Consider the following 10,280-nt stretch of genomic DNA (forward strand, 5'->3'; position numbering starts at 1 on the left):
TATCTTTTCCTCTGTTCCGACTACTTTTATTAAATTTTAATTTTATGTCTGTTGGATCTAATAATAATAATAAGAGATTGGTTATATGTTTTGTATTTTCACATTTAATTTTGCTAGTAATGAATTTTTATTGTATTTCTAAAAGTGTTGAGCTGTGATGATGAAAGAGAAAAAAATCTAGCCCTTCATTACAAATAGTTCGAGAACTTACCAAGAACTCAAATTGCCTCACCCCCTAAGTTTTATATGGCCATTTTCTCTTTCTCTGTAAGAGTGGCTGCTTTCTGAAGAAATCCCTGAGAGCTTAGGGTGGCCCTTCTTAGCTCAGAGAGAGATGGGAAGCCAATGTGGTACCCCAGGTCCTTAGCAATTACTTCTCATAAAAATTAATAACTAGCATCTGATGTGCATGAAGGTTTGTCTAGTCCCAATGACCCTGTGCTTTCCAAGATACCACACTGTCTCCTGAAGGAGACAGAATTTACTTAATCGATAAATATTCACTGAGCAACTATTATGTGACTGGCTTATTCTGAGCATTGATGAAGACAGTAGTAATTTAAAGAAACAAAAATCCCTACCTTTAGGGATTTTGCATTCTAGTGGAAGGTGTAGAATTTGGTGATGAATGTGGCAATACACCCAAAATTGTTTTTTTCTGGGATGCTTATGTTTTAGTTTCAAGGTTTTCTCTTAAAATCAAGTGCATGGGGCACCTGTGTGGCTCACTTGGTTGGGCACCTGATTCTTGATTTCAGTTCAGGTGTTCATCCTAGGGTTGTGGGATCAGGCAGGGGGACTGAGCCTCACAACGGGCTTCACAGTGAGTGTGGGGCCTGCTTAGGATTCTTTCCCTCTCTCTTTCTCTCTCTCTCCCTCCCTCTGTCCCTCCTCCCCACTCATGCACACTCCTTCCCACTCAAAAACAAAAACAAAAACAAGTGCATAAGAGATGTTTTGCTCCAGTTCAAGGATAAAGTGGGTTAATAGGATTCACTTTCTCAATACTGAAGATTTTACCCACATTTCTGTTCAAGCTTCAGTACTAGACTCTAAGAAAAGATGGAAACCGATCAAAAGCCTATGTATTTTGTTATTTTAAGATGAATATATCAATGGTTTAGGTTTTTGCATAAAGATCATATGACCTTCCGGTATTTTGTCTCCAAGGAAAAGTTTGAGAACTCCTAATCATATTCTCAGTCTGTGTACAGAAAAAAGGAAGCTGTCATCCTTCCCACAGGTCAAACTTAAAGATGAGTAAGCTCACTTCTACAGGGCTGATGGGTCAATACCTTGCAAATTTGTAGAAATAGTTTTCATGGGGTGTCTGTGTGGCTCCATCAGTTAAGTGTCCAACTTCAGTTCATGTCATGATCTCACTGTCCATGAGTTCGAGCCCCACATCAGGCTCTGTGCTGACAGCTTGGAGCCTGGAGCCTGCTTCGTGTCTCCGTCTCTCTCTGCCCCTTCCCCACTCACACTCTGTCTCTCAAAAATGAATAAACATTAAGAAAATTTTAAATTAAAAAAAGAAATATTTAGTTTTTCAGAATCATGAGGTACTGATATCAGATAAACAGCCTATTAAAATCAGTCCTAAAAACCCTGGGGAAACCATCAAGAGAACATGAAGAACAAAAACAATAGGTAATCAATATAATTTAAAATGTTGGCCTAACTAGAAATGAGAAAAATGTAAATTAAGACAACAATAAAATATCAGCTTTAAAACAACAATGAATTGGGGGGGGGTGCCTAAGTGGCCCATTTGGTTAAATGTTCAACTCTGGACTTTGGCTCAGGTCACGTTCTCACATTTCATGTGATTGAGCCCCACATCAGGCTCCGTGCTTGGGAGTCTGTATCTCCCTCTTGCTGCCCCTCTCCTGCTCTCTCTCTCTTTTTCTCTCTCTCAAAATAAATAAACAAACTTAAAAATACCAACAACAGTGAATGGTATTCAATGCTGGAGAGAATGAGGAGACAGTCACTCTTTTGTGCTACTTTCAAAAGTATAAACTAGATGCAACTTTTCACAAGAGCCTTCCCTATTAATAGTTTTAAATAAATGCACAGTCTTTGTTCCAATAAATAAGTTTCTGGAAATCTGCCAAAAATCAGAAATGTGGAAAAAGGCTCATGCAGAAAAATATTCAGTGCAGTGCAATTTACATTGGCTAAAAAAGTGTAAACAATCTAAATTTTTCACAAAAAGGAAATAGAGAAGTATGTTGTGATCTACATGACTTAGTTATATGGCCATGAACTGCTTATAAAGTTAAGGAGCAAGAGTACAACCTTAGTATGATCTCGAGTAGTGGAAAATATATGTTTTTTAAAAGAATACATGACAATAAACTATTAAAATAAATAAATAAATAAACTTTAAAAATAAATAAAAATTAAATTCTGTGAACCTTCAAAAAAAAAAATAAAAGAATACATGGGCACCTGCGTGGCTCAGTCAGTTAAGTGACTGACTTCAGCTCAGGTCATGATCTCGCAGCTTGTGGGTTTGAGCCCCGCATCGGGCTCTGTGCTGACAGCGCAGAGCCTGGAGCCTGCTTCAGATTCCATCTCTCTCTCTCTCTGCCCCTCCCCCACTCATGCTCTGTCTCTTAAAAAATTAAAAACAACAACAACAAAAGAATGCAAAAGGGTGAACAGCATAGTGACTATAGTTACTAAGACTATATCATATACTTGAAATTTGCTAAAAGAGTAGATCTTAAATGTTCTTACCACAAAAAAAGTAACTGTGAGGTGATAGATGTGTACACTAATTTTGTTGTGATAGTCATTTCACAACGTATATGTCTATCAAGTCATTGTGTTGAATACTTAAACCTACACAATGCTATTGTCAATTATATCTCAATAAAGCCAAAAATAGAACAAAAAATAATACAAAAAGGAACTCCACTAAAATTTTAATGGTCATATTTTCTGGATAGTATTATGGCCGGTTTCTTGTTTTGTTTTTTCTATTTTTCTATATTAGCCAATTTTTTCATACTTATGATATATTACTTTGACAGAACTTTTTTGGGAAAAGTCCAAGTATAAACCATTTTACAGTTATCAGTTCATTAAAGATTTCCACAGGTAGGTCTTACTTTTACATGATTCTAGAAATTTTCAGTCCACAGCTGGAGAAAGAACCTATAACAAGCACACAAATAACACGCATGGAAAAATCTAGGTGTGCAAACAGCTCCACCCACCAGGCACTGGCTCTGTGAGCAAATGCCTCAGAAAACAAAGATGGAAACATTGAGTTTGAACAGTAAGCCTTATTGCTTGTGTTCCTCACAGAGATAACTTTTCATTGTTAAAGAGATAGTATACATTATCGTGAATATGGTGTATTTATGAAAACATAGAAACACACTGCACACAAATCCTCTGTACCAAGAGGGCTTAACCTCAGCACTATGACATTTTGGACCAGGTAATTCTTTGTTGGCGGGCTCTTCTGTGCATTGTAGGATGTTTAACAACATCTATGGGTTCTACTCGCTAGATCCTAGTAGGCAGCCCCATCCATAGGCATGATAATAAGGTAATGTACCCAGACATTGCTCAGTGTCCTCTGCGGGGGGGGGGGGGGTTGGCAGGGCTCCTTCTCAACTGGGAACCAGGGATGTGCAGGGAAGCCTTTGTGTGCAGAGATGCATAGATCTCACCGTATGTGCCCCCTAGGTCTGTATAATCAGGGTATCCATTTTATTGGTCAGTGGCTGTGCCATACCTGTTGTTAAAACTTTGAGTGTCACATTTCCAAGCTGCACTTGATGGACTATTTAAGGAGGGTCCAGGGAAAACATGGCTGTATGTGATTTTCCTTATGTACTGATTTAAAAACCTAGCCCAGTGTAGATTGCATTGTATGTAATTTTTTTACGCAATCTTTACATTTAATGTAATCTTTAAACAGAAGTATAGTAAACTCTATACTGCTGATGGATACACATTAAGTGTTAAGCTCTGGATGATAGGGGGAAAGTTGATATTGTCTATTTTTTTTAAAATGGGCTTTAGAATCAAACAAAATCCTCCAAAGGCAATTCATAACTGACTGTACTCTGGCTCATGGAGTGAGCTGACATATGCCCTAGAAAACAGGATTCCTCACTCTTCAGCCAGGGCTAGGTCAGCTCACCTGAGGCAGGCTAGAACCTTCCAACAGCTTTCTGTAGACTTTTGAAGGCAAAAGATGCTATTCCTCAGGGGGGAAAATGTATTACTGAAAGTTGGCAATAAGAAAAAATCACCTGAAGAAACGTAACTCAAACTTATGAATCAATAAAAGGTAGACTTTTATACTTCTGGAAGTTGTGTTTATTTGTTTATTGGGAAGACAGGCTCACATCTGGCTATTTCATTAGTCACAGCATCAGCCTTACTGATAAAAGTTGTAAGTGTGGATTCAGAGTGATTTCATGGAAACAGGTTTGAATCAGCAAACATTTTATTTAAAAAATTTTTTAATATAGTTTATTGACAAGTTGGTTTCCGTAAAACACCAAGTGCTCACCCCAACAAGTGCCCTCCTCCATGCCCATCACCCATTTTCCTTTGCCCCCACCCTCATCAACTCTCACTTTGTTCTCAGTATTTAAGAGTCTCTTATGGTTTGCCTCCATCCCTCTCTTTAACTATTTTTTCCCTTTCCCCTCCTCCATGGTCTTCTGTTAAGTTTCTCCTGATCCACATATGAGTGAAAATGTTTGGTATCTGTCCTTCTCTACCTGACTTATTTAACTTAACTTAGTATAATACAATCCAGATCCATCCACATTGCTACAAATGGCCAGATTTCATTCTTTCTCATTGCCATGTAGTATTCCATTGTATATATAAACCACATCTTCTTCATCCATTTGTCAGTTGATGGACATTTCGGCTCTTTCCATGACTTGGCTATTGTTGAAAGTGCTGCTATGAACATTGGGGTACATGTGCCCTTATTGAATCTGCAAACATTTTAACACAATGTGACCCTGGAATAAATAACAAGACTTTTCCGACCTAAACAATGGCATCTTCCTATTGAAGAGGGGATATTCAAACACCACACATGTGCGCACACACATGCTGCTGACCCAGGCTGGCTGTGACCCTGCGTGAAGACATGCTGCCGCAAGGGCACGAGTTCACCCACTCTATCGTGGTGGCCATTTGGGAGCACACTCAGTTTGTCCACACTTTCCCACAACCAAGCTGCTGCGCACCGAGACAGAGGGTGACCCAGACTCAAAAAGTGAGAAAGACAGATTTTAAGAAAGACATTATCTGCTTCGATAACATCTATGTAACCTTTAAATATACACCTGGCAAACTATATGGTAAATAGATACACATATATTTCTATAAAACTATAAAATACAATTCTAAGAATATACAACCAACTCATGGTAATGGTGAGAATGGAATTTAGAATGCCTGTTAAAGGGGACTTTACTACTGTCTTGTTTTCATTAAAAAATACTGACAAATTGAAAAAAAGTTACTAGTTCTAGGTGATAGAAAAATATTATTATTTTTTTTTAATTTTAAAAATGGGTTTGACAGTCAAATAGGTCCAGGTTTTTGTGTCTGTCACTTACTAGCTGAGAGGTGTCTTGAAAATACCAAGTCTCAGTTTCATTAAAAAAAAAATAAAGATAATTATAGTATCTACCTCCTCGGATTGTTATGAGGATTAAGTGAAAGAACTCAGGGTCAGGCACACAGTATGTGCTCAATTCAAAGTGGCTACTCCTAAGATGACGAGTTCCAAGGTTAAGAGCATTGCATTCTGTGTTTCACAACAGAAGAGCTATTGTCTTGGCTTGTGCACAGAGGACTGAGAGCTGAACCCAGCACACACACAGCAGCAGCTCTGGCGGTTCCCAGGTGAGTTGTGGACCCGTGAGTGCTGAGTTGCTGTGGGAGAAGGTGCATCTCACAAAGCCACACCATGTGAATTACAGAACATGTTTCATCAGAGGGAGATTGTCAGTTAAGGGTTAACAGGATAAGGCGTGTGGTCCCATGAGCTCTCTTCATTTTACAGAGCGGTGTTGGGTCAGACTGTTGAACACCAGGAAAGGTGTCCTGACCTCCGTTTGCTCTACATTAAAAATTTTTTAAGGTTTATTTATTTTTGAGAGAAAGAGAGAGACAGAGCGTGAGCAGGGGAGGGGCAAGAGAGTGGGAGACACAGAATCTGAAGCAGGCTCCTGTCTCTGAGCTGTCAGCCTACAGCCTGACATGGGGCTCAAACTCATGAACCACGAAATCATTCCCTGAGCCGAAGTCAGACGCTTAACCAACTGAGCCACCCAGGCACCCCTGCTCTCCATTTTTTGAACTGAACTTGATAGTTGAATCCCAACTGTTTGAATAGGAGTGGATATTGCCAGTCTGGGTAGGAGTGGATACTGCCAGTGTGAATTGGATACCAGATGTTTAGGGGAGGATGTAGAATGCAAGATGCTCAGCACCTGCGTTCCTTGGGGAGCCATGTGGTGGGTGGTGCTAGCATGCCTCTTTCCTGGGGAGAGGAAGCTCCCAGTTCTATGGACAGTTTAGTTTGGGCACTGCTTAGATATAAACCAGTGCTGTTCCAGATAGTCTATTGGCAAGGAGTCCTGAAGGAGCCCTGGGTCATTTCCTTCCTCATCCTCTACATGACAGTGTATAGAGAATGAGAATGGCTGGCACAATTATAGACACTGAGCAACGGCAAGCTTCCTAGGGCATCTCTGAAGGCCATAAGACTAATGTAGATCAAGTCTCTGGTCATGTCTCCCATAACAATGCTGTGGAAGGTAGAGGCTTGGTGGGCTTGGTGAGGACATACTACATATGGAGCACTTAAGCTGGGTCTTAAGAGATGGGAGAATTTGAAGGATGGAAGAGAGAAAAAGCTTGAAAAACTGAATGAGCAAAAGCATGGTGGGGGACAAGGGAAATGATTTTTAGAACAATAAGTAGCTAAGTAGTGCTCAAATTGAGAGTTTCTTTGGAGGTGGGTGGGAAAAGAAGGTTGAATGCAGGCTGTGGGGGGAATAAGTTGCTAAGGACTTTAGACTTTACTCCAAATGCAACTAAGGAATGATTGCACGTGGGTGATAACTCAGGTCTCTTGGTTACTTTCCATCTCTGCTCCACGCTCCTGGACGGCCTCTCAATACTCCTGTCTTCAGGAAGTATGCTGTTTCACTGGGAAATGGGGTGATCTGGGCTCCGATTCAGGAGGCAGTTGTGTACTGGTGCCCAAATCACCTTTCTGGGTTTCAGTTTCTAAATCCAAAATGAGATGGTTAGAGCAAACGTTTTCTAGTCCTTCAAGATGGAGGTAAACTTTTTGGAAAATTAATACAATTCCGGTGTGCAAAATAGTTTGGGAAGAGGAAAAATCTTTCATAGCTGGGAAGATATAAAGTCGTTTTGGCCACATGATTTATGGTAAATACAGCATAACATCTTTCATATAATGAACACTCTCAGCACCTTCTCCCTCCTTTTTCCTAAAGCCATTTTAAGGTGCAATTGTGTTTTGAGTTAATTTAGTCTTCATGTATTGAATATTCCTAACTGTAAGATGGGTTTTTAGTGAAGTTTAAGCTGATCATCAAGCCTAATAGCTCAACATTTAACGTCCATTTTGACTTTTACCTCATTTCTGGAATCCATCCTAATGCCAAAATCCAAAGGACCTACTTGTGTTTGTCTACAAAGGAGAAGGAGGAGAGGTAGACAAGTGCTGGACCACATAAACTTTGTATATGCACCGAAGTCTGCCAAACCAAAGTTCTTGAGGATCTCCAAGAATTCAAAACCATATGTAAAATAAATAAATGCAAATGGTCTATCTCCTAGTTATACTAGGTCTCCCTGGATTTCTTCAGTGTTTTCCTTGTTCTTTCCTTCATTGGTGTCAAGGGGATCAGAGTCAGAGTTTGACCGTTTGCTGAAAGGTTATATACAAGGAAGGAGGAATAAAAGAATAATATTGAGTCAGACCCTATGGGGAAGTAAAAGTAAACATCTCCCTAGAAAATAAACTTCTGCTCTTTCAAGCCCTGGGATGCCACCTTTTCAAGAATGAGCTATTCAAGCTCTGCAGTCATCTTTAGAAGACCTCTGTAAAGAAAACTGGCCAACTTTCAAGGTGTACAAGTCATTTCCATATTTTCTTCAGTTACACTTCTACTTATCTGGTCTTGCTCACTGTGCTTTAAGACTTCAAAAGACAAATTTTAATATGGACCCCAAAGGCTTATTATACAATACTATGTACTTCTCTCAACATTCCTGACACTAGATATGCAGGTTTCCCCCACCAACCAATTCTCCAACTCTCTGGACATCAACAGGGTATCACAATTCAATTATGACACTAACCACCAGGAGATAGCACACCAGGACTTAGCTCAGCAGGAACTAGTGCACCAGGAGTTCGGTCAAAAGCTCAGTCATACAAGATTACTTCCTGCTTCAGATCCTAACTGCAATTCCCTAGCTGTCACCTGCACTTCTGACTGGCTGACTGTATATTATGGTTTCCCACAACCCCCTTCTTGGACTTGATTATTTGTTAGGATGACTCATAGAACTCAGGAAAGTGCTTTACTTTACTTACTATTACCTGTTTATTATAAGATTATAGTTCAGGAACAGCCAGATGGAAGAGATGCAGAGGACGAGGTATGTGGGAAGGGGCTGTTTCCCTGCTCTTCTGTGCGTGCACCGCTCTCCCAGCCCCTCAATGTGTTCAGCAACATGGGAGCTCCCCAAATCCCTTTCTTTAGGTTTTTGTTTTGTTTCTTCTTTTAATGGGGGCTTCATTATATAGGCATGAATCACATAGGTATAATTAATTCATTGCCCATTCGTGATTAACTCAACCTTCAGCCTTTCTTCCAGGAGGTCGGGGGTGGTGCTGAAAGTTCCAGCTCTCTAATCACATGGTGGGTTCCTGGCAACCTGCCCCTACCTTCTGCGAGTTACCTCATTCGCAGAAATTCAGTTATGGTTGAAAAGTGCTCTTCTCATCCTTACTAGTCAGGAAATTACAAGGGTTTTAGGAACTCTGTGCCAGGAACCTGGGAAAAGACCAAATGTATATTTCTTATTATACCACAGTATCACACTATGCACATATACATATCTATTTATCCATCTGTCTATCTACCTATCTCAATAAACCCTGATGACTATTTCAATCATTTATTGCTGCCTGACAAACCACTCCAATTACAAAACAGTAATCATTTTGTTTTGTTTACAGGTGTGTGAATCAGGAATTTGGGCAATGGCAGGATAGCTTGTCTCTACCCTCTGATATGTGGGGTCACAGCTTGGAAGATTCAAATTCCCTGGACCTCTCGGTGCTGGTATATCTGGAAGCTTCTGCACTTAAATGTCTTATACCTGTAACTCGAAGTCTGGCTTAGCAGAGACTGTTGACCAGGGTATCTACATGTGGTGTGTCAGGTGGCTATATTTCCTCACTCCAGGACACCTCAGGCTTTCTTACCTGGTCTAGGAACAAGTGTTCTAGGGAACAATCTTGGGTATTTGAAAGTTCCATGACCCTTTATGACCTAGCTTTGAAAATCACATATTATGTTCACCACACTTCACTGGTCAAAGCAGACACAATCCCACCCAGATAAAGAGAACTGGATATAGACCCACCTCTTGATGGGAAGGGTATCAAACAATTTTGTATTTGAAACTCATCGACCTTTACTAAATTGTCATTTAATTTGTATGCATTTCTAAGATTTTGAAACTCCTTATACACCAGTCTATTTATTCTTAGGAGATAGAAGATATGTAGGTAATATAACCCACAGGGAAGCCCCCATCTTTTCCAGGACCTCAGGATGGAGGTCTCTAACTGTGTTTAAAGGAAGGAACAGGAAGGGAATGAACCTTAAAAGTACCTCCTCATCTGTGACCAAAAACAGAACGTGAACTGGACCCTGGCATGAATATCTGCACGTTGATGGATTTGGGCATTTGCTCCAAAGCTTTACAGAACCAAGGGTGGGAGAGAGGGAATCAGCATGATGCCCTGATCTGCTTCTTACCCTGAACCCACAAAGGGCCATACTCAGCACATGGCCTGGGCCTTAGTTGGGTCTGAGGGAATTCCTTCTTCCAGCCCACCTTACGAGATTTCCTTGCATGACCTAACAAAAATGGGTCTGTTTTGGAGTCACTTCTCTCCAATTGCCAAGATTCTCCCCTAGATCACAGGAGAGAGAAAAGAAGTCTCT

At 40.3% G+C, this 10,280-nt stretch overlaps 1 long non-coding RNA gene across 1 annotated transcript; it reads right to left on the bottom strand.

Moving 5' to 3' along the window:
* Positions 1–7,138: 7,138 nt before the first annotated feature.
* Positions 7,139–9,518, bottom strand: LOC115285559. Its single transcript, XR_003905578.1, has 3 exons — positions 9,427–9,518; positions 8,642–9,098; positions 7,139–7,293 (listed from the first exon to the last, which is right to left on the bottom strand). It is a non-coding gene; the product is annotated as an uncharacterized LOC115285559 (long non-coding RNA).
* Between the last annotated feature and the right edge of the window lie 762 nt (positions 9,519–10,280).

This window comes from Suricata suricatta, chromosome 1 (genome assembly GCF_006229205.1).
Source record: "Suricata suricatta isolate VVHF042 chromosome 1, meerkat_22Aug2017_6uvM2_HiC, whole genome shotgun sequence".
NCBI classification, from domain to species: Eukaryota; Metazoa; Chordata; class Mammalia; order Carnivora; family Herpestidae; genus Suricata; species Suricata suricatta.